The sequence below is a fragment of the Adiantum capillus-veneris genome, chromosome 1 (genome assembly GCF_014529385.1).
Source record: "Adiantum capillus-veneris isolate H3 chromosome 1, ASM1452938v2, whole genome shotgun sequence".
Classification (NCBI taxonomy): domain Eukaryota; kingdom Viridiplantae; phylum Streptophyta; class Polypodiopsida; order Polypodiales; family Pteridaceae; genus Adiantum; species Adiantum capillus-veneris.
The window spans coordinates 70,780,772-70,806,572 of NC_140931.1; the positions used below are offsets into that span (position 1 = coordinate 70,780,772).

The 25,801-nt window shown below is 44.3% G+C and overlaps 1 long non-coding RNA gene across 5 annotated transcripts in view; it reads right to left on the minus strand.

Moving 5' to 3' along the window:
* The window catches only part of LOC147464945 (uncharacterized), a 92,927-nt gene that overhangs the window by 58,154 nt on the left and 8,972 nt on the right, over positions 1 to 25,801 (minus strand). Inside the window, exon 3 of one of the 5 annotated variants that reach the window (XR_015188753.1) lies at positions 8,226 to 8,681. The exons of the other annotated variants lie outside the window; for them this stretch is intronic. This is a non-coding gene — a long non-coding RNA (uncharacterized LOC147464945). Of the gene's footprint in view, positions 1 to 8,225; positions 8,682 to 25,801 lie in introns of those variants that run through there. 5 annotated transcript variants of the gene reach the window in all.

Below are 25,801 nucleotides of genomic sequence, written 5' to 3' on the forward strand. Positions count from 1 at the left end.
TCAACTATTGTCCATATTCATGTATTCCCATGGATAGACTTGGGTAATCCAAAGATGAAATCCATGGATATACTCTCCCATGGTGAATTTGGAATAGGCAATGGCTGGAGTAATCCAGGTTGCTTCCCTCTATCATACTTGGTCTTTTGGCATACTACACATTTTGAAACATACTCTTGTATGTCCACTTTCATGGTAGGCCAATAGAAGTACGTCTCTACTCCTCAGAGAGTAGGTTGAATACCTCTATGCCACGCATATGGAGGAGCATGGGCTTCATACATAACTTTCTCACGAAGGGAATGGGTAACACATAGCCTATTGCCGTGGAGAAGATAACCATCCTGCAAGGTGAATGGTTCCTTTTTCTTCCCCAAAGCAAGGGCTGGCATTATGTCTCTAAAGTCAGGGTCAGTACCATACTCATCTATCATATAGGATACATCATTGTGAGTAGCTATAGACACCGCATTAACTTTGGGTCATCGTGAAAGTGCATTGGCCACTTGATTATGCTTACCAGCTATGTGAGCAATATGGAAATTAAATTGCGAAAGAAAATTTGCCCACCTCATTTGTTTGTCGGAAAGCTTGGTTTGCGTCATGAAATATTTGAGACTTTGGTGGTCGGTTCGTAGGATAAATGGAGTCCCCAATAGGTAGTGCTTCCATGTGTTAGGGCATGTAGAACAACTAAAAGCTCTTTCTCATAAATGCCCAAGACTCGTTCATCAATATTGAGCCTTCGGCTCTCATATGCTTGGCATACCCTTCTTGAAGCAAAACGACTCCAAGGCAATCACCACAAGCATCACATTGGACCTCAAATGGCTTTGAGAGATCCGGAAGCACGAGGACTGGTTGGGAAGTAAGCTTCTCTTTGAGCTTTTCAAAAGCATTTTGCTCCTTAGCAGTCCATACAACCTTAATGTTCTTCTTAGTTAAGTCGTGTAGTGGTCCTGCTACTTGAGAGAATTTTGCTATGAAGCGTCTATAGTATGCGCACATACCAACAAAGCTTCTTAGCTCATGTAGATTTCTTGGGTTAGACCATGCTTTTATTACCTCTAACTTTGATGGATCCATTCGGATACCATCTTTAGAGATAATATGACCTAGGTATTGAATCTCTTGAAGGAAGAATTCGCTTTTCTTTTGGTTGAGAAAAAGCTTGTTCTCCCTCAATGCTTGAAAAATCATTTGGAGATGTTGCTTATGTTCCTCCAAAGACTTGGAGTAGATGATGATATCATCAAAGAACACTCCAGTGAATTTGCGGTATGGTCTAAAAATTTTCTCCATCAAACGATTGAACGTAGCTGGTACATTAGTCAAGCCAAAAGGCATGAGTAGATATTCATAAAGACCAAACGTTGTGCGAAACGCGGTCTTTAAGATATCTTCATCCACTATCCTTATTTGATGATAGCCACTCTTAAGGTCAATCCTACTGAAGTAGGTAGAGCCTTGTAGCTTATCAAACAGATCTTCTACCCGAGGTATGGGAAATTTGTTTTTGATAGTGATATGATTTAGTGCTCAATAGTCCACACACATACGGTATGTACCATCTTTCTTTTGCACTAAAAGGACTGGAGAACAAAAGGGAGAGGAACTAGGCCTCACCATCCCTTTGTCTACCAGCTCTTGTACTTGCCTCATGATCTCCTCTTGTTGAGCTTGTGAGACTCGATGAGGAGGCTTGTTAGGTGGTGAGCTTCCAAGAAGGATCTCAATGCGATGGTCATCATCCCCTCGTTTTGGAGGTAAGTCCATAGGCCCATCGATGAACACATCTTGGAATCCTTTTAGAAAATTAGACAAGTCTAACTCTTCTTGATTCCTACCATTTACATTTGATGAAACATTAGTATCTTTTAGAGATTCTTTGACAAAAATCATGTACGCAGAAACTGAGCTCTTCATTGACTTATCAAAAGCAAGAGGATTTACAAGTGGAATAGTGCGACCACGCTCACTAGCATCTATATACATGTTCTTTCCCCTGTAGGTGAAGTAGATTCTCCTTTCAGGGAACTTCATGTTGGCATCCATGCGATCAAACCATGGTGCCCCTAGGATAACATCCTCATGTTGGAGAGGAGAGATGAAGAAGTCTTCTTTGTCAACATAGCTTTAGACATGAAGCCTCAACTTCCCAATCAAGGGAGTAACGGAGGCTTGTTGTCCCTTGAAAGCTGCATCAGCCACTACTATTTCTCCCATCTCAAAATCTTGAATGCCCAACTTGGTGGCCAACTCCATTGATATGAAGTTAAGAGTAGAGCCAGGGTCAAACAAGATGAAGGCATCATGCTCTCTTAACTTTCCCCAAGAATAGGAAAGTGATGATCCTTTGCAATGAGCATCCTCTTTTGGAGCTTTGATGGTGGAAGCCCTAGGAGTCTCATTGCGAGTATTCTTCTTGGGGCAAGAACGATAGCCACGTCCTTGCTCCCCACACTTGAAACACTTATGGGCCTTGCGAAAAGCTTCAAGCTCTTCAGGAGAGAGTTTGTTTTTACCTTTGTAAACTCCCTTCTCCTTGGACCGATTGTTGTTGTTGGAATTGACTTGGGAAGTATTTTGAACATTGGTTTTCCCCTTTGCATCATTTTTGTCTTTGTTTCCATGGGCTTGACATTACGTCTAGCCCCTTGATGGAAATTGATACGTGAAGCAACCATGGTGTGATGGATTACTTCGCTAATAGTACCAGGTCGTTGAGAGTTGATGTATTCGGCCATCTCTTCAGGTAATCCCGCACAGAATTGCTGCCTTTGTTCGGCAAAGTCTATCTTTTAAAAGACAGTAGCCTTGAGATGTAAATCCCAAAACTTGTCTACATATTTGTGGATAGACTCATGGGAGAGGAGCTTCAAGCTGTGCCATTTAGTAAGCACTTTGTCCTTTGCATCGCTTGCAAGGAATTGCTTCATGATGGAAACTCGTAGAGTTTTCCATGTCTTTGGGGCTTCACCATTGCCACGAAGGCTAGCCCACCATTGACGAGCTGATTTTTGTAAGTGCATAGCTACATGGCGTAGCTTGGAAGACTCTGTGAAGCCCTCATCTCCACAGGCCGCATCAAATTGTTGGATGAAGGCCAACACTTTGTCGGTAGCACCGAAGGTGCCATCATAGGTGAGAAAAGAGATACTCTTTCCTCCCTCCTTGAACTTCTTTAGCTTTTGTGACCTTCGCCATGCAGGAAATGATTTGCGATGTCCCTTCTTGTATTCTCTAGGAGAATAGCCATAACTTTCGTCGGAAGAGGAGGAAGGTGAAGAAGAAGGAGAAGAGGGTGACCTCTTCCTAGCTCTTTTCTTCCTTTGTTTCCTCTCTTGCCTTTCAGAGTGATGAGGAGAAGGACTATGTGTTGATCTTTTCCTCTTGGGAGGAGTGGGCGATCGTCTAGACCGCCGTCTTCGTGGAGCCACATCTTCAGAGGAACTTAAGCTTTCATTGCTTTCTTGCTCTTTGGATTTCTCCTCTCGAATGGGAGAGAGTCTTCTTTTGGGGGTCTCTTTAAGAGGCCTCCTAAGCTCTCTCCTCTTGGAGAAGAAGGGAAATTCCATAAGCACGAAGTTGTTGAGTAACTTCGGCTTGCAAAGCAAGGTTGCCCATAGCTTACTGCAACCTAGTGACGAGATAATTCACAAACATGGGAGCATCATCATTAGCACCTTCATGTGCAAAATCAAAGCTATCAATGTTCATTCTACTCTCCTGATTATTGTCAGCCATGTTAACAAAATTTATGTATGTACTTAATGTATGCTTTGGCAATTCAAAACCTTAGTTGCCACTCCTCTTAGCCTTTGAAAATTGGCTCTTAAGTATCTACACCCACGGCTCGAAGTGGTTAATTATAGAGAGTAGAGGAGTAGGTCTAACGTAGCAGAGTTGCCAAGGGCTAGCTCCTTTCGGACTTCTTATGGCTCAATAATGGTAAAGTTGTAAGCAAGTCTAAAAAGACTCCATTATTAAGTCCAAAGCTCCCGAGGTGTGCACCATCCTCCACATAGTGGGCTCAACAAAACCAATAATAGATCCCAGTTCCACTTACCCTAATATAATTAACAACATCAACCATTTATAGGCTACTTAAGGACCTCTCTTCTTAAGCAAGAAAAGAGAAACCAAATGCTCTGATACCAATGTAATGGAATTGGCCTATTTAATTTGAGAGTAGCGGAAATTAATGAGAGTACTTTTGAGAAATGACTTTGTGAGCATAGCGGGTGAACATAATTGAAGATAGCAACATAATCATAGCAATTAGTTAACTTGGCATGAACAATACTCATAGCAACATAATCATAGCAATTAGTTAACTTGGCATGAACAATACTTTTGCAAGAGAGAGAATTTAGAGAACATGACAATAGTTGAGGACCGGATTTATGTGGAGCCGGTCCCCCCTCCAATAGGCATTTGTATTATGATTTCTCCCATTAAGAGAGACTTGTTACAATACAATCTTTGTGTTCCTTGTGACCTAGGTGATGCAATGAAGATGGAAAGCTTCATGCATCACAAACATAACATGAACTTGAAGAAAGCTTTAACTATCCCAAGCCTTAGTCCCAAGACCTCAAACACCTTCGAAGGTGGAGAGAGCTAGCAGGGAATGAGGGTAGGGAAGAGGAAGAAGAAACATTTCATGGGAGAAAGAATTAGTTCCTCACTTATCATAACTCTTGTTGCTAGCATACATAATAGCATAGTAATGAAGAAGAAGGAGATGGCAAGTTTAAGCATTGAAGCATGGCTCTTGGTTGGATTTGCACTCCATATCCAAGAGTGTTGGTGTAGGCTCTCAATCTCTACTTGCTTGGAGAAGGAGAGGGAGCTCTTGCACTTTGCATAGCACACAATGAGAGTGTTTGTGAGTGTGTGTGTATGAGTATACCCCCTAACAAACCCCTTAGCTTGCTTGGGTCGACCCCCCCTTGTAGCTCATGCTTGAATCTCATTGGACCCCTCCAGGCCTAGCTAATCACAAGCAGGAGGCATTACAAGCATCAAGGGTAGCCTTGACACAAGTGTCCCTCTTTCCCCTTTGAGAGAGAGGGCTAGATAAATGCTAAATCATTTAATTAAATCTCTTAAATTATTATTGGACCCCTTGGGTGGCCAACCAATAGGCTTCAGGCACACCATGAGGGCAACATGAGGAGGAACTTGACAAGTGTCCCTTTTGCTTTATTTGTACCATGAATGCCTTGTGTGAGTGTGTGGGAGTTCTCTCTCATCCCCCCTCATGTAGGGCTCGCCCCCTCCTTGTAGAGATTGAATCTTTGACTTTTTGACACCTCAAGCCCCTCATGCATAGGCCCAATTCCCACCACAAGCTTGGCTCATAAGCACTTTAAGCTTGAGATGGGTTCTCACCTCAAGTGCAACCTTAGCATCTCAAGCATGTCAAGCATCTCAAGCATCTCAATAATTAAGCACCTCAAGCATCTCAAGCACCTCAATATCAGGCACCTCAAGCACCTTAGTCATCAAGCATGACAAACAGGACAAGCACCTCGAGCTGGGTCGGGTTCCAGCGCCTCAAGCTCAGCCCTAGCTTACCTAAGGTCAAAGACCTTTTACACACATTATTGGAGGTCTTCAATGAAGCTAACCCTAAGGTCTTATGCTCCATTTGTTAGCCTTGATTTTGATAGACCATCTCTCATTTGGACCCCTTTACCATTGGCCTCATGTTGAGATAGATCTATAAGCACATGTCTATATCTTAACACTTATTCCGGTTTATTCTCCCACATTAAGTGATCAATTTAATAGGAGAAAATCATTTGGGTTGGTTAGATATTAGATATTAGATTTTATGACAAGTGACATATTTGAGGAAGTTTATGTAACGCAGCCTCGCGATTTTGTCATAAAAGGACAAAAGGACAAAGTGTGCAGATGTAAGAAGGCTTTGTATAGGTTGAAGCAATCTCCTCGTGCTTGGTATGAGAAAGCTGACACTCATTTGGTTAAACGAGGCTTTTGTAACAGTCCAACAGAAAGCACATTGTATGTAAAGCGTGAGGGTGATGTACTTCTCATTGTGGTTCTTTATGTCGATGATTTGTTGATCATCACTGGACCAAATGAGAGACATATTGCTGAATTTAAGACTGATTTGAAGGCTACTTTCAAGATGAAAGATTTGGGGCTGTTGCATCATTACTTGGGTATACACTTGAAGCAGTGTGATGGTGGTATTGCCTTGTGTCAGAAAAGTTACATAGAGACATTGCTATGTAAGTTTGGACTTGAGGATTGCAACCTATTGCCACTCCCATGGAAACAGGTTTGAAGTTGAGTCTACATGATGCTGGTGATCCTGCTGATGTCACTCTTTACCAAACTGTTGTTGGCTTGCTCATTTATGTATGCAACACAAGGCCAGATATTCAGTTTGTAATCTCACAGGTCAGCAGATTTATGCATAGCCCAGGGTCTAAGCATTGGTAGGCTGTGAAGAGGATTTTCCACTACCTTAGTGGCACTTTACATCTTGGCTTCTTTTATCCCAAGGGGGGATCATTGCCGCCAGACTTACATGCTTTTTTGGACTTAGATTGGGCTGGTTATTTTGACACGCGAGTGTCCACAAGTGGTTTTTGTTTCATGCTTGGCAGTTTATGTATATCATGGTTGAGCAAGAAGAAACCTATTGTGGCCACTTCGAGTTGTGAGGCTGAGTACAGGACAGTTTTCACAGCTACGGTTGAGTGTGTATGGCTCATACGCCTTATGACTGATTTGGGTGTTGGACAGGACACTGCCAACACTATCTACACTGACAGTCAGAGCGCATTGCCAGTTGAGAGGAACCCAATTTTTCATGCTTACACAAAGCACATTGAGGTGCATTACCACTATATCAAGGAGAGGCTCTCAGTAGGAGAGATCAGATTGGCTTATGTGCCAACACAGGACAACCTTGCATATCTTTTCACAAAGGCATTGTCTCGTGAGAAGCTTGAAGCTTTCCGCAAAGCTTTGGGCTTACTCCCCTTTGTGGATTGATCATGTCCTCAAGGCATGGCACTTCCCTTTACTCATGTGCTAGCTCTCATTCACCGCATCACTCCAGGGGGGATTTGTTACCATATACATGTGGTAGTGATGTGTGTGAACACACTAAGACCGCCGGGGCATTTTTCCCCACGTTAGGATATTTTTTCCCCCGAGCATTATACATATGCCCATCACTCTAGGGCTATCTATCTTTTTCCATTGCATACTAAGTAACACACTCTCTATTGTGTGCCTTGAGCTTCCTTCGTCTTCTCCAAGCTGTGTGCGTTTCTCTGCAACCCTTATTCCAACAAAATAGTATATTCTTTGAAAAAGCGGTGAGGTTATTTATATGGTGTGCATTTTGAAATAGTGTATTATCAAATGAATTACAAAACATTCTAATTTGAAGGTTGAAAGTACAGATGGGGACTAAGATTCTTCAGGAGTATGATGCAAAGCTCCAATATCGTAAAGGAGGGTAGAATGTGGTAGCTAATTCTCTCAATCATATACATCAAATAACTCTCTTCTATTCATGGAACATAAAGTGAGTTTTTTGAATCTTAAGAGAAAATGTGAGCATGATGATGCATAATTCAAGGTGTGAGTCATGTCAAAAGGAGGGATCCATTTCACTCCAATTTTGGTAGTGTGTTTGTTTCCTCCACACCCGATTCTCCTCTTTCAAGACTAGAAGGGATAATTTTTCCATTGAAGATTGTTCCCCACTACACAAGGGCAAAGTTTGTGTATCAACAAACGTAGATTTTGATGCTAGTTTTCTTATGAATGTCATATTAGTCCAAGTGCATGGCACCAAACCATAAAGAAGATTTATGCACTCATATGAAGACAATTTTATTGGCCACATTTACATGAAGACTATGTACTACATTGCCAAAAATGGCAAGTTAACAAAGGAGAGCACCTAAATGTAGGAAGTCTCTTGCATCCTTTGGAGATTCCCAATGGTAAATGAAAAAGTATCTTTGTGGATTTTATTATGGGTCTATCAATCACTATACGAGGTAATGACTCAGCATGGGTGGTTATAAATAGGTTGATCAAAAATTTTAAGTTTATACCAAGCAAGTCCACCATTAAAACTGTAGAGTTAGCCAAGTTATTTACTCATAATCTATATAGATTATATGGATTGCCTAGAAAGATTTTGAGTGGATGTGATTCCAAGTTTAATAGTCAATTCTTGAGGGCTCTCTTTAAACAGTTGGAAATACAATTCAATCTCAGTACTGTAGATAATCCAGAGATGGATGATCAAATTGAACTAGTTAACCAAGTGCTAGAGAATATGCTACAAGCATATGCTAGTAAAATGTAATCCGATTGGGAAGATTATCTCCTTATTCTAGAATTTGCTTTAATAGTGCAAAGAATTTTACTACTTGATTTAATACCTTCCGGGTTATGTTTTCTTTGCCACATAATTTGCAGCACCAATCTATAAATGATCTATTGTTCTTTGCAAATTTCCACTCAGGCCCTCACACCTTGACACCAACATTGCACTTTCCTTTATTGGAAGCTCCATTGTTTGATCCTTCACCACAAGTCGATGGGCGAATAAAAGCAGCTACATTGATGTTTTGGGATCAACTATTAGCATCCATGATAAGCTCACAAGCTGCCTTTACATTCATACAAGCTCAAAAATGTTAGGTTTTAAAAATATTAAATTTAATTGAATATTTGGATAATAAAGTATAGTCATATACATATAAAATAAAATAAAAGATAGCATGAAAGCAGTGCAGCGATGAGGAGCTCTTCATTCCAACAATAGTAAATGAGCCCCAAGCACTTGCACCACCTAAGTCCTCCACGAGGATTCTCCCTATCCAAACCTGTTTCCAAGCAAATAGACACCCAAGGGAGGTGACTAAATGTAACAGACAAGTAGACTGGTGAAGTGATGAGGAACACTCCATTTCAAAACTAGAAATGAGCCCCAATCACTTGCACCACCTAAACCATCCACGAGAATGCCCCCTATCCAACCTGTTTCAAAGCGGATAGACACCCAGGGAGGTAACTAAATGTAACATACAAGTACACCGGTGAAGTGAAGAGGAGAGCTCACCAACAATAGAAATAATCCCTGAACACTTGCACCACCTAAACCCTCCACAAGAATGCTTCCTATCCAACTTATTTGTAGGCTAAGAAACACCCAACGGAGTTAGTTAAATGTACCAAACAAGTATGCTGGTGTAGTGATGAGGAGCACTCCATTCCAACACTAGAAATGAGCCCTAGGAACTTACACCAACTAAATCCTTCACGCGGATGCTCCCTATCCAAATCTGTTTCTAGACAGATAGACACCCAAGGGAGGTAGCTAAATGTGGCAACCAATTATGCCGGTGTAGTCATGAGGAGAACTCCATTCTAGCTATACAAATGAGCCCTAGGCACTTGCACCACTTATCCTTTACGAGGATGCTCGCTCCCTACACAAACCTGCTTCCAGGAAGATAAACACCCAAGGGAGGTAGCTAAATGTAAAAAACAAGTATGACAGTGCAATCATGCGGGACGCTCCATTCCAACTATAGACATGAGCCCCATGCAGTTGTGCCACCTAAACCCTCCACGAGGATGCTCCCTACCCAAAATTATTTGCATACCCACTGGAGTTTACTATTAGTGGATGTTAGAAAATAAAAGGATCAAAGTTACTTGAACTAAAGACAAATGAATAAACCTCAGGTAAAATTGTTAGTGTAAGCCTTAGAGAGTGTGTCAAAATGGAGGGCTTGGAGGCATGGACATTGTTTATATAGCCACCTCAAAATATGGGGCTATGTTGAGGAAATAGTTGAGCCCGTTGGGCATCCCTTTGGCCCCAATGGGGCCCGACGAGCCAGGAGAGATTCCCAATGGGCTCCCATGAACTTGGTTCCACCCAATCATTGTGAATTTGGTTATTAACACTCCCATGGAGTGGTAATAACATGAGTTATTACCACTTCACACTTCATGTGAAAACGTGAATGAAAACCCTTCGCTCATCCATAGTGTTTTAGATACATCTCATTGGTTCCCTACCAAATGCATGTGCCTTGAACTTTGACCCATGGGTTCAAACACCGATATTTTAAACTTCAACACAAAGGTCCAAATTATTTCTAGAGAGCACTTATTTCCCCCCAGTGCCACTCACAAGCCTCTCTCTACCTAAAGCTAGTGGCGGCAACTACCTCTTGACTAGAATCCATTTGTGTTGGGTTTCAAGGCCTAATCATGGTCATCTACCCGTGGGAAAGTAACCCTATTGGTTAATTGAGGAGAACCAATCCTTAGTCTTGAGTTTGCATGGGTGAAATTGCATGATTATTTATCCTATATATGTAAAGACTTTTCATCAATCAAAATACGTGGCTATTTTTGTCTAAGGTTCCTCTCTCTCTCTCTCTCTCTCTCTCTCTCTCTCTCTCTCTCTCTCTCTCTCTCTCTCTCTCCCCGTTTCTCATTGGTTTTTTTCCGCATACTCTCAAGCTTGCCTTGGATCCTCCATGCTATCACCCTCTATAGTCGTTGCCCTTACAAGTGGTATTAGAGCCCAAGGAAATTTTGGGGCTTCTCAAAACGTCGTCCTCCTAGACGGCAAGAGACCCAAGCAATTCTGCAAGTAGCATTTCAAAATGCCATTGATGGAAGTGGCAAGGTCTTGCGCAAGCTGTTTTGAAAGGAATCTCAAAACGTGGTCTTGCACAATCAATTTTGAATGGCATCTCAAAATGTCACCATTTGTGGCGCATGCAAACTCGTCAAACTCTTGCAAAAACGCTACCAAGAAGTTCCATACAGCATTTTAGAATGTTGCCTTAGGGTTTTTTTGGCACTACTATAGAGGGTGGTTCCTCTTTGAATTGCATATCAAAATGTTGTGGGAAGTCCCTTGTAGGCAACAAAGCTTCCCTACAACACTACTAGAATCAAGCACTTGTAGTTGACAACGAGGTGGTCCTTTGGTGCCTTGTTGCATGGTTGCAACGACATGTTAAGTGAATTCACCAAGTGTTGTGTTGAAATTCGTGCATCTCCGAGGTACAAATGGAGAAAGTGACTTTGTAAGCATATGAGAACATCAAGCTTCTCAAACCGCCATCCAGCATGGAAAAGATTCACATGCATGAAGAGTAAGCTGCAAATGAACAAAAGCTTTGGTTTTTATTATGAGGAAGTGGTTGCCGGATTTCTTACAACCTAAAGTGGAGGTAGAGCGAGGTGTTCACTTTTTCTTGAAGCATATGTCCATTGAACATGCCCATCTATATTACCATATTATGGAGAAGCCTTTCAGGCAATCCACGTGGCAACACTCCGAGAGAGGTGGTGAGCAACCACGATGTCTGGAGGGTGCCAGTGCGGACTTCGAGGAAGGCGAACAGGCAATGGTCTGCCGATTAGGGGAGTGGGGCCAGCAACGCCTGCGTGCAAGAGAGAGAGAGAGAGAGAGAGAGAGAGAGAGTGCTATGGATGGCATCTATATCTATACTATATATTAAGGAGACTGGTTTTCCAGTGTCACGTGTCGCAATTTTCTTTATCCGGTGTGAGCGGGATGAAAACACACACAGCGCCTCTATAACGACCCGACACACACTCTTGGGAAGATACACACACACTATGGGACACCACTCGGCTTACACAACCCACCTGGCCGAGACAGGAAACACACCTATGGAGCGAGAGGAGAGAGACTACTCAATTACCCACTCCACACAGAGACGCACACACACACACACCCAAAAAACTCAGCTCAAAAGAGGAGAACTTCTGATGTTTAGATACAAATGAGCTTGGGCCAACACCAATGGGGCAAATAGCTCACACAATATGAGTAAAACATGCCAGATACAATCAGAAACTGGAGCGGAAGCTTCGCTCATAAGAGAAATTTACACAGCAAAAACAGCAAAAAAAGAGTGAGGAATTTGGCAAAATGGACAACGCCATTGCGTCCGGAACGGCCCAAAACCCCAGTCTACAATGGCAAAGTGCTCAAATCCGACCTCGGATGAGCAGTTTACGGCCAAAACAGACTCCAAAATGAGAAAAAAAACAGTTGCGGCTGTTCCTCCTCTCTTCTCCACGTTTTTTCTGGTCTTCTCTCAGTTTTTTCAGTTCCCACACTTAGCTTTATTAGTTGGGCACCCTTGGCCTTTTAGATGACCTCAAACGGACCCCGGACAGGCCAAAAACTGACCTCGCAGTGCATAGTTGTCACCCTGTTGCATCCATACGCACACCTGGCACTCATTTCTTTTCAATAATGCGTCTTGCAACCATGTGAAGTGGCCCCAAAAAGTGGTCCTAATGATGACCTTTCTGCATAACTCTCACAAGAAAACACCCACATTGTGTCCGTCCTCATCCGCGTGCAAATATTGACCCCGTTCACCCTCCTGACGCCACTAGATGCCATCTGACGCACCTGCTTACCTCATGTCGTCGGCCCGCGGATAGCTTCCCCGAGAAGTTTTACGTGCTATAAACTCCTCATTATTGTAGAAAAAACATACTGGTACTGGTAATAGTGAAAATCGATGCACTATGTACATACTGTCCTACCTGTACACATGTAGGCCAGCTTACTGTTGTAGCGCAAAACCAAGTCATGTTTCTTGATACCCTTACTTTTGACCTTTTCATTTATCTTTGCCAAAGCCTTATCCTGCATCTGCCCATAATGCTCCAATGCGCTCATCCTATCCAACTGGACCTCTTGTAACTGCAAGAGCCTCTCTTTGAATGCATCACTAGGCGGCCCAAGCAACTTCTCTAACATCTTGACCGCAGGCAACTCTACCTCCACAGGCAATAGTGCTTCCTTTCCATACACCAAATGAAATGGAGTAAACCCAGTACCTGTCTTCACCGAAGTACAGTAAGCCCATAATGCACTAGGCAATTCCAAATCCCAATTCTTTCCTTGGTGCTCTATCACTTTAGAAAGAATTTGTACCAACTCACCATTGAATCTTTCATTTAAGCCATTACACTGCGGGTAATAAGGAGTGGTATGCTGGTGCCTAATCTTCATCTTTGTGCATAAGAAGTCTAGCAGTTTAGCTCTAAATCCTGGCCCCTTATCTGAAAGTAGCTCTAATGGCACCCCAAACTTGCAACATATTTCATCATACACAAATTTTGCCACATCCTTTGCAGTGATCTGTTTTACTGCTATAGCCTCTGCCCATCTAGAGAGATAGTCCATTGCCGTCAAGATATAGCTTTTGCCCCTGCTTGTGATAGGTAACGGGACTATTACATCAATCCCCCACTTTTCAAACACATCAAACGCCATAATGGTTTTTCGTAGCTCTGGCTTCAACACTCTCTTCCCAAATGCTTGACACCTATTGCAAGACCTACACCAATGGTGAACATCCTTGTGCAAATTAGGCCATACATACCCCTCTTGCAAAATCTTATGCAAAGGTGATCTTTAGAGCAAAATGGCCACCACATGCGCCTTCATGATTCTCTTCCAACACTCTGTAAAGCTCCTCCCGCCAAGATACACGTCTCAACACGAGATCAACCACTTTCATGTATAAGACATCACCACTCAATTTGTACATGTATGCTCTACGCACAAAGCTATACTTCTTAGACTTCTGAATCTCCTTTGGAATGATTCCTGTTAGCAAAAACTCCTCTTCTTGAGCCAAATTTTCCCGGCCATGATAAAGAGGTAAAGTGGTCCTCAACACAAATAGCTCCCCAATCATGCCTTGAGCTGCTTCATGTGCCTCTCCATTTAGAGCACGTTCAATGTGTCTAATGCTCCATGCTTCGAACTTTTTTAACAGGCCTTTAATTCTGAAGCACATTTCCTTCAATGAGGTGTTCTTGCTCTTCCACACACCCAGCACTTGCTTCACCACTAACAAGGCATCACCTTTTATGCTCAACCTTCGAACCCCATGCTTCAAGCAAATGTGTAATCCGGCTTCCAGAGTAGCATATTCAGCCTCATTGTTACTATGAGCATCCAATTTGAACCCTCTCTTGCATACTAGCTTCCCCTCTGGATCATAAAGTGCTATACCCCCTGAAGCTGCATCATGGCTCTTTCTGTATGAACCATCAAAGAACAACACATGTGCATTGTTGATCTGTGGCACTCCTTCAACTACCTTTCTCACCACCTCTTCCTTAACAATAAGGGGATTCTCCTTGTAGGTCAACAAATCAGCTAGGGTAGCCCTTGTACTATCTTCCACTAGAAAAGAGAACTCAAACTCTTGCACCTCAATTACCCATTTCTTCACCACATTTGACATGTTAGTACCATTAATTAAATGTGGCAAAAAGGCATAACTCGTCAAGAAAACAAAAGGTCGTGGTAGCAAGTAATGACGAAATCGTCGACAAGCAAATATTACACTGGCCATCACTAGCTCTACTTCCGAGAACTTTCTCTCCGCTACCAACTTCACTCGGCTTGCACAATACACTGGCCTCATATAATGGATGCCCTTCCCCTTTTGCAATAGCATGGCTCCAATGGCATCATCCCCTACTGATGGATTTACATAAAACACTTTTTCCCAATCAGGAGCCTGCATGGCTGACAACCCCCCTAACACCTCTTTCACCTCTTGAAACACTTCTTCACACTTGTCATCCCATTGCAATGGATCATGCTTTGCCACTTGTTGTAATGGATAAAGAATCTGAGAAGACAATGGAATAAACCTTGCCATGTACTTCACTTTGTGTATAAAGGTTGCCAATTGCTTCGTACTCGTAGGTGATGGAAGAAGAATAATAGACTTAACCTTGTCTGGATCAACCTCAATGCCATTTTCTGACACCATATGGCCCAATAACTTCACCCTTGGCTGTGCTAGATGACATTTCTTTGGATTTAGTTGTCCTCCACATTCATCATATCGAGCCAATACCTTTTGCAGCTTCTCATGGTGTTCAGCCCTACTGCTATAAACACAAAACTCATCCATAAAAGCTTTAACACAACTACCAATGAATGGTTCCAACACCCAATTTGCTCTCTTGATAGAAGGAAGGTCCATTTGACAACCCAAATGGCAATACTGTGTAGCAATAGCAGCCCCATGGAGTAATAAAAGTGGTCTTTGTGCGGTCTTTAAGAGCAATCTTCAATTGAAAATAGCCTGAAAAATCATCACACACTGTACCTCTCATAACCTGCCACTGAATCCAAGATCTGATCGATGAATGGAAGAGGATATGGGTTCTTCTTAGTGGCTGCGTTTAAGGGTTTAAAATCTACACAAATTCTCCACTTCCCATCCTTCTTTGGACTGACTACTATTGGACTCACCCATTCTGTGGTCTCCACAGGGACTATGAACCCTGCCTTCAACAACTTGTCCACCTCTTCTCGCAAGGCTTCCATTTGCTCTTGACCCATCCTTCTTAGCCTTTGCCGCACTGGCTTAGCACCTTCTTTCAGCTCTATATGCATCTCTTCACCCTTGAACCCTCTGATCTCTTCATATGAAGTAATGAACAAATCAGGAAAACTAGCCGGCATATGCAAATATATATCCTTCTCCATAGCTGAGAGGTCTCCACTGATCATTTGTGTCATCAATTCCTGCTTCTTTGACAACTCAACCTTGGTTTGCATCAGCCCTTCAATCACTTCATAAGGCTCTTCACTTTCATCTTCAATCTCATTCGCAAATGCAACTAAACCAAACTCCTGTATTTCTTTGTCCATCAAAAGAAATGCAACATCAGCATCCTCATCACTGCTGGTAGTGCTATCACTGTCCTCATCTGTCACCGTGGAAGAGTCTTCATCACTAAACTCATCCTCATCTTCATAAAGCTCCTCTAATCGTGTCCTTGTGTCCATATTATAAAGCTTTTTGGTACCTGTCTTTCCATAGAGGCTAATCGTACCATGTCGCCAATCTTGAAAAGCTCCCATTGCACGTAACCATGGTCTGCCCAGTATAATAGGATATGCTCCCAACCCTGCTGGCATCACATGAAAATCACCATTGCCTTTGCATCATATGCCTCCACTTCTAAGCTCTTTACAACACCCAAGCATTTTACTTTTTGATGGATCCGAAAACCTGACACCCCAGCCACTGTGAGACCCATCTTCTCAACGCATGAGTGTTTTATGACGCATATTTGGGCTCCGCCATCCACATAACCTTGTCCCAAATTTTTTCTTTTATGCCACACATCTACTATTGGACAAATGTCTGGTAGCTCATCCATTGCCAACACCTTTACTGAACCTCTCTCTGGCTCTTTCTCCATTGGGTTAACCATCCTCTTCCACTGTCGCTTTAGCTTAGGCACCATCTCTATAAGCTGCCCAAAAGTAACATCTGTCTTCCTGCTCATCAGATCCTCCTTCAAGTCATAGCTTAATTGCCCATCCCCTAGTGGAAAATCTGAAACATGAAACTTTCGACGAGCTCTCCTTTTCCTCTTGGCCTTGACATCCTCGCCTTCATGGCTCTTTCCTTTCTTCTTACTAAGACCTGGGGCACTTCTTCCTTCCTTATCCTCTGTGGTCCTCTTCCCAATAGGCATCACTAATGTATCCTCTAGCTTTGATGTCTTCTCCAAGGTGACTACACTTAGCACTTTTGTCTTTCCCTTTTCCTCCTGGGTCAGTCCACTGGTTCCTTCGTCTCCCTTAATTTCGATGCCATAATCATTTGACCTAGTTAGCACATGTCTTGGCAATGGATACATGTCTCCTCCCATCCTTGGTGGCTTATCACATTGTGGGCTGATGTGACCCAACTCTCCACAATTATAACATGTGGGCGTCTGCCTCCAAAACCTATCATTGCTTTGTCCAACACCATTCCTAAGCCTTTCTTCACCTCCTGGCTGATTTGCAAACCTCCCTCGACCTCGATTATTTCCCACTTGACCTAGCATGTTTAGGCTAAGATTCTTCATCAAATCTACCATTTGCCTCATGTCTTGCCTTAGCCCATCATCTTGCACTGCTATAGTGACCACTGCTGGCATAACCTGAGTAGTAACAAGAACCACTGGTTCGTGACGAACCCCTAACATGCGACCTTGTAAAGACTCTATAGGCTGAAATTCAGACCTCATGGACAAAGACTCCACCCCTAACTGGCTCATTTTCCTCAACTTCCACTCTTTGTTCCTTGATACCTCTAGTGCATCTTCATATGTCCTAGGCTTCTTTAGCTCCACTCTCCAACGTATATTCTCCCAAAGACCAGCTAAGAACCTGTTCTTCTTCATCATGTCAAGCGGGGGTACCTGTGGTGCTAAGGCCTTGCACATTCGCTCCCATGCCAATGAAAACTTACGTATATACGCATCTACTGGCTCACCTTTCTTTTGCACCAAAGCCTGTACTTCTTGCCACACTTTGTCAGGATCTTCTATCTTCACAAACTCCACTTTCAACCCATGTCGTAGATTGTCCCAACTCAACCTTACAGGTGGATCAGCCACACGCAACTCCTCTTCAAATGCTTTAGACCAAACTCGTGCATCACTCTTCAAACAAATTTGGAGAAGGCGTAACATCTGCGCAAGGTCATGAATTTGGTTGCTAATGCAGGCAACCTCCATCTTTTCCAAAAATTCTTCCACATCTTCATCACTTCTTCCATGAAACTCCGGATAAGAGAAAGCCATGGCTACCCAAGTTTCAATGCTTTGAGAACCCCTTTCAACACACGTGCAAGAACCCAAAACTTTTGACTACCCAATCCCCAGAAACTTCAATGGAGCTCAACTTTAGATAAGGACAAACACATGCACATCAAATGAGTTTTCATAGTTGATCATCGGAATTACAACAGACAAAGGACATTCCAAGATCTCTCGTAATCTTCTTGGCCCGAACATAAAAACTATGCGCTGCTGGAAAAAAATCTTCTTGGACACATGAACATTTATCTGGATTCTTTGAGTTAAATGAAATGGAGTGAATTGAGGGCCATTTTGATCATCCATTAAAGCCAACCATGAAGCTCCCTAGAAGGCACACCTGACTTAACCTCTGATTTTGCCAAAATTTCAACAGCATAACAACATAAATGGCTCAAAAGACCAAAAAACTAGCCATCATAACTTGGAAAAATTTTGGCAAAGTTTCCTCAGAAATAGAGCAGTAGGAACCCAAAATATAGATTGTATATGTATGCATAAACTGTCAACAATAGAACCCGAGCATCAAGTAGGACTCACTAGTACATAGCCTATGGCGAGGTCACAAAAAGGGTGTTCCAGCTACCTGTATCACCGAAAGGATCTCTACATTTGAGAATCCCCCAGCTCAATAAAAACCTCACGCTATCGACCCTCACACGAAGGCTAATGCAAATCGCGTATAGTCAAATCTCAGAAATGACTATCTTTCAGACCAAGTCTCAGAAATGGCTGGGACTACCAAATACAACCAAGTATGGCTCCACAAATGCGTACAACGGCAGTTTCCACAAGTAACGTACAATCCAGCAGACAATGCGCTCAAATAAGCGCCAAGTGATGCATACCCACAACAACTGCAAGTGACATCACTGCTAGTATATCACTGTACTCCAGCTACGTGTACGTGTACCTGTACCTGTCCCTGTAACCTATAACCTGTAATCTGCAACCTGCAACCTGTAACATGTAATCCCCAATCTCGAAGCTCAAAGCTCGAAGCAGAAGGTACTCGAAGAAGATCCTCCGTGGGGGCGCCAAAAGAATGTGAGCGAGATGAAAACACGCACAGCGCCTCTATAACGACCCGACACACTCTTGGGAAGATACACACACACACTATGGGACACCACTCGGCTTACACAACCCACTTGGCCGAGACAAGAAACACACCTATGGAGCGAGAGGAGAGAGACTACTCAATTGCCCACTCCAGTCAGAGACACACACACACACACCCAAAAAACTCAGCTCAAAAGAGGAGAACTTCTCATGTTTAGATACAAATGAGCTTGGGCCAACACCAATGGGGCAAATAGCTCACACAATATGGGTAAAACATGCCAGATACAATCAGAAACTGGAGCGGAAGCTTCGCTCATAGGAGAAACTTACACAGCAAAAACAGCAGAAAAAGAGTGAGGAATTTGGCAAAATGGACAGCGCCATCGCGTCCGGAACGGCCCAAAACCCCAGTCTACAATATCAAAGTGCTCAAATCCGACCTCGGATGAGCAGTTTACGGCCAAAATAGGCTCCAAAATGAGCAAAAACACAGTTGCGGCTGTTTCTCTTCTCTTCTCCACGTTTTTTCTGGTCTTCTCTCAGTTTTTTCAGTTCCCACACTTAGCTTTATTAGTTGGGCCATAGTTACCCGGAACGCGGAATGGGAACGGCGACGGGATCCCCGCGGAACGGGGGAACGGCTAGGGGTCCGGAACGGGAACGGCGCGGAACAGGAGGTATAAAAAACACCCAAATAGTGCATTTTTTAGCTCCTTGTGTTTAAATACAAGGAGTATTAGAGTGCTTTGACTCTAATACTCACAAAAAACTCGTTTTGAAGACCATTCAACCTTGCTATGACTAGATGATGAGAGAGAGAGAGAGAGAGAGAGAGTGAAGAGGGAGAGACTCGAGAGAGTGAGAGGGAGAGGGAGAGATTTGAGAGAGTGGGAGGGAGAGGAAGAGAGCTTGAAGGCTTGAAGCCTTGAGCCTTGAGAGAGTGAGTCTTGAGAGAGAGAGATCTTGAGAGTGTGAGAGGGAGAGAGCTTGAGCCTTGAGGATTAGCTTGTGGAGAGAAAGGGGGAGGGGGGTGCATTTTATGAGTCCTTGAGGCCTTGCACACTTCAAACAGAAGCCCAAACATTTACTTTATTTTTTTCAATTTTTGCCAAATTTGTTTGTAGCCGTTGGCCGTTCCAGGGGCATTCCGGAACGTTCTGGGACGGTCGTTCTGGTTTGCACCGGCCACCCGAAACATTAGACGTTCCGGGACGTTTCGGAACGTTCAAGAAGGGAACTGCCCCCCGGAACGCCGGAACGGAGGCTAGGGGGTGTTCCCCGGTAACTCTGAGTTGGGCACCCTTGGCCTTTTAGATGACCTCAAACGGACCCCGGACAGGCCAAAAACTGACCTCGCAGTGCATAGTTGTCACCCTGTTGCATCCATACGCACACCTGGCACTCATTTCTTTTCAATAATGCGTCTCGCAACCACGTGAAGTGGCCCCAAAAAGTGGTCCTAATGATGACCTTTCGGCATAACTCTCACAAGAAAACGCCACTTTGTGTCCGTATTCATCCACGTGCAAATATTGACCTCGTTCGCCCTCCTGACGCCACTAGATGCCATCTGGCGCACCTGCTTACCTCATGTCGTCACCCCGCGGATAGCTTCCCCGAGAAGTTTTACGCGCTATAAACTCCTCATTATTGTAGAAAAAACATACTGGTACTGGTAATAGTGAAAATCGATGCACTATGTACATGCTATCCTACCTGTACACATGTGGGCCCCACGTAACCACCTGGCTATGGAAATTGGGCAATCCTTTATTCGATGCACCATGCATGTGTATGTACATATGCGCAATCCCTTGCTCCAAAAAACTCCTGACACCGGTTACAGTGCGCACGCAGGGGGGGAGAGAGAGAGAGAGAGAGAGAGAGAGAGAGAGAGAGAGAGAGACCGCCGGCCACACTAGAGAAGCCTTTTCAAGCAATCCACGTGGCAACACTCCGAGAGAGGTGGCGAGCAACCACGATGTCTGGAGGGTGCCGGTTCGAACTTCGAGGAAGGCGAACAGGCAATGGTCTACCGATTAGGAGAGTGGAGATAGCAGCGCCGCCTGCACGAGAGAGAGAGAGAGAGAGAGAGAGAGAGAGAGAGAGAGAGAGAGAGAGAGAGAGAGCGCTATGGATGGCAAGGCGTGCTGATGTTTTGAAGCAGCACGATATGCAGCAGACAACTATATTGTATCAGCACTTCACTGTGCAAAGAGAGAGAGAAGAAGAAGAAGAAGAACAAGAGGAGGAGAATTTTAACGTCGTAGGAAACTATCCCAAGAGAGGGGGGGGATGGCAGTGATGGTGATGGCAAGAACGACGACGACACCGACGACGCTGGCATCAACAATTATGGTTGCCTTGGGCAAGGCGGTATGACTGGATGTAGTGATAGTGGGCAAAGGGGATGGCGAACAGGCGAAGGGATAGCTAAGTAGGAACGTAAATCAACGGCCTGGGATATTCATCCGGGGATCTCCTTGCAGATCGGAAGGGAGGCAAATACAATCTGCACAGTGTCAGAATCCTGGCTGGGATTGATTATGGGATCAACATTATCTACACTAGTAAAATGGCGCCACCTTCGGTGGCGGCATGGCCCCTCTTACCCTCAAGTCCTTTGCTCTGCTCCTCGCAAATTTCATAAACCAAATCAAGAAAAATATTCTCTCTCTCTCTCTCTCTCTCTCTCTCTCTCTCTCTCTCTCTCTCTCTCTCTCTCTCTCTCTCTCTCTCTCTACTTTTGGTCTCATAGATCTCTCTCTCTCACACTCTCTCGCTAAGGTGAGTTGGTAGGCACGATCTCTCTTTCTCTTTGTCTCCCCTTCTCTCTTTGGGGTGAGTTTCTATGCCCCTCCCTCCCTCGTGTCGACCAAGGGAGTGCCAAGCACAATGTCGCATCTGCTGAAAACAGCCCAGAGCTCCTTGGCCGTGGCCAAGTTAGGCATCCCACAATTAGAGCATTTCAAGAGACGACATCCTAGACAGGAAGCTCCTCAAGCAGTTTTGTGCTTTATGAAGTGCACCATATTTGGCATACATGTCGACCAACGACCAAGGCAGTGCCAAGCATGACGACGTCTTTCAACAACCACTGGATAACACTATCATCGTGAATTCTTTTTCACATATCAACATCCTGTGTAATGCCACACGCCTTCAAGGTGCAAGTGTATATGACTGCATTTGGAGAGATGCCCTCTCTGCACCAGCTGAAAATAGCTCTGTCGATATTGAGTACTTCAGCCATGGTGTTCCTGTGTCTCGACACTGTTGTATGCCGAAGATAAAACAGGGTGGGAACTCTTGTCCGGAGAGGTGCGTCGTGTGGGGACAATGTTGGTGAAATTTGAAAATGAGACTGTTGTTGACGGTTTCGAGGTGCAAGGGAAAGAGGTAGGTGTGGTCTCTCTCTCTTCTCTCTCTGTGTTTCGTGCCCAAAACACTGCCAGGCTGCCAGCTTCGCGTATCTCGTGCGCTCGCCGCTCTCTTTCTCCCTCCATCTCTCTCTCTCACTCTGCATCTGCTGAAAACAGCCTAGAGCTTTCTCACCCTGACCCTTGCCTTCAAGATGCAAGCGTATGTGATTGCATCCTCGCTTCGCATCCACCGAAAACAGCCCATAGCTTCTTGCCTCTACCCAAGTTGGGCATATGACACAAATACTGCATTCCAAGAGACAACATCTCGGACATTAAGTTCCTCAAGCTCTTTTTGTGCTTAATGAAGTGCACCACATCTGGCATACATGTCCAGCAAGGCAATGCCAAGCACGACGTTTTCTTTCAACAATCCCTAACTAACCATATCATCGTGATTTCTTTTGCACATGTCAACATCTTGTGTAATGCCACATGCCTTCAAGGTGCGATGATTGCATCTTCAGTGAAAACCCGCAGAAAACAACCCAGGAAAGGTGGGCATATCCCGCAATCAGTGCATTCCAAGAGACGACATACCGGACAGAAATATCCTCAGGCACATTTTGTGCTTTATGAAGTGCACCACATCTGGCATACATGTCGACCAAGGCAGTGCCAAGCTTATGTGATCACATCTGCAGAGACAGCCTTGCTTCGCACCTGCCAAAAATAGCCCAGAGCTCCTTGGCCCTACCCAAGTTGGGCATATCCCACAATCAATGCATTCAAAGAGCTGACATCTCGGACACAAAGCTCCTTGAGTACTTTTTCTGCTTTATGAAGTGCACCACACGTGGCATACATGTCGACCTAGACAGTGCCACGCACGAAGTTTTCTTTCAACAACCACTGAATAACAATAGCATCGTGAATTCTTTTGGCCACATCAGCATCTTGAGCATCACCCACAATCATTGCATTCCAAGAGATGACATCCTGGACAGGATTGCAAGCGACGTGATTGCATTTGAATTTTGGAGAGATGCCCTCACTCTCCATCTGCTGAAAACAGCCCAAAGCTTCCTCACCCAAGGTGGGCATATAACGCAATCAGTGCATTCCAAGAGACGACATACCGGACAGGAAGATCCTCAAGCACTTTTTGTGCTTTATGAAGTGCATCACATTTGGCATACATGTCGACCAAGGTAGTGCCAAGGTTACGTGATCACATCTGGAGAGATAGCCTTGCTTCGTACCTGCCAAAAATAGGCCAGAGCTCCTTGGCCCTACCCAAGTTGGGCATATCCCACAATCAATGCATTCGAAGAGCCGACATCTCGGACATAAAGCTCCTTGAGTACTTTTTCTGCTTTATGAAGTGCACCACATATGGCATACATGTCGACCTAGACAGTGCCAAGCACGACGTTTTCTTTCAACAACCACTGAATAAAAATATCATCGTGAATTCTTTTGGCCATATCAGCATCTTGAGCACCACCCACAATCAGTGCATTCCAAGAGATGACAGGTTTGCAAGCGTACGTGATTGCATTTGGAGAGATGCCCTCACTCTCCATCTGCTGAAAGCAGCCCAGAGCTTCTTCACCCAAGGTGGGCATATCCCGCAATCAGTGCATTCCAAGAGACGACATACCAGACAGGAAGATCCTCAAGCACTTTTTGTGCTTTATGAAGTGCATGACATTTGGCATACATGTCGACCAAGGCAGTGCCAAGGTTATGTGATCACATCTGGAGAGAGAGCCTCGCTTCGCACCCGCCGAAAACAGCCCAGAGCTCCTTGGCCCTACTCAAGTTGGGCATATCCCACAATCAATGCATTCGAAGAGCCGACATCTCGGACACAAAGCTCCTCGAGTACTTTTTGTGCTTTATGAAGTGCACCACATGTGGCATACATGTCAACCTAGACAGTGCCAAGCACGACGTTTTCTTTCAACAACCATTGAATAACAATATCATCGTGAATTATTTTGGCCATATCAGCATCTTGAGCACCACCCACAATCAGTGCATTCCAAGAGATGACATCCTGGACATGATTGCAAGCATACGTGATTTGAATCTGGAGAGATGCCCTCACTCTCCATCTGCTGAAAACAGCCCAGAGCTTCCTCACCCTGATGCCTTCAAGATGCAAGAATAGATACGTAGGCTTTTATGCACATCAGAGCCAGTATACACAGTGGAGGAGATCGCTGACAGTGACTTTACATGGGGCAGCGACAGAGGCATACCCACACACTCAGCCTGGTCAGAGATGTCGTTCTGGGCACATACCTCAGAACAGCTGGTATGATGAGGAGTTTCGACAGAGTAGAGCTCAGATACAGCGGGAGCTTACTTTGGGAGTGATCACCTATAGACAGTCTCGTATTGCTACACGACGACTAGTGCGACGGAAGAAGCGAGCTTTCTTGGTCCAGATGGAGCAAGATTTATATCAACTCTTCCTTAGTAGAGATTCAGGAGAGGCTTGGCGTCTATTCCATGAGCAGTCTACTCCACCAGTGATTACTTCTACAGAGATATGGGGGCAGTATGCAGCATCTTTATACACTGTACCTGGACAACCACCACTACCAGATCCACCACAGCCATGTCCGGCTACGAGCACCTTCTTTACCACTGAGATGGTAAAGGAGGCCATTGACAGGATGAAGACCAGACGGGCACAGGATCATGAGGGTTTGGTAGCAGAGCACATTATACATGCTGGGGATTTGTTGGCAGAGATGCTTGCACGGTTATTCAACCGTGTCATGTGTGAGGGCTTCCCTGAGTCTTACTATTGTACCTATCTTCAAGACAGGAGACCCCACAGTACCGGGGAATTACCGTACTATCATGGTAGGACACACATTGGCACGGTTATATGCATCCATCCTTGAGCATAGGCTAAGCACTTGGGCCGAGATTATGGGCATACGGGCACCTGGGCAGGCTGGTTTCAGGAGGGGTTTCTCCACACTAGATCACGTCCTTACACTCAGAGCTATCATCGAGGAGGGTCGAGCACATGGTAGACCGATATACTGCAGCTTTGTGGATTTCCACAAAGCTTTTGACACAGTACCGAGGGCCAGATTGATGCGCCGGCTTATAGAATTGGGGGTACCCACAGAGCTGATATGGGGGATTATGGCATTGTACAGTTCAGTGATGGGTCATGTACGCACGTCAGAGGGGATATCTGACATAGTTCACTCCACTATCGGAGTGAAACAGGGATGCCCATTGTCCTCTACTTTATTTGGTATGTATGTTGATGAGGTCTCTGATTATATTGACAGAGGTGGAGATAGAGGTGCTCAGCTTGCGGGGACATGGATCCCTCTTTTATTATATGCGGACGATATTGTGTTGATTTCAGACTCACCAGATGGTATGTAGAGACATTTGGACGCATTGCATAGTTTTGCAGAGGATAGTGGATTGTCTGTCAACCTTGGTAAAACCAAGGTCATGGTATTTAATACCATGCCACAGTGGGTTAGGAGATCAGCACCTACTTTCACATATGGGCAGGACAATATGGAGTATACTGATGCATACACATATCTTGGGGTGGTCTTTAGTGGACCGAGGTTCACACTGAAAGTGGCAACAGACACTAGATT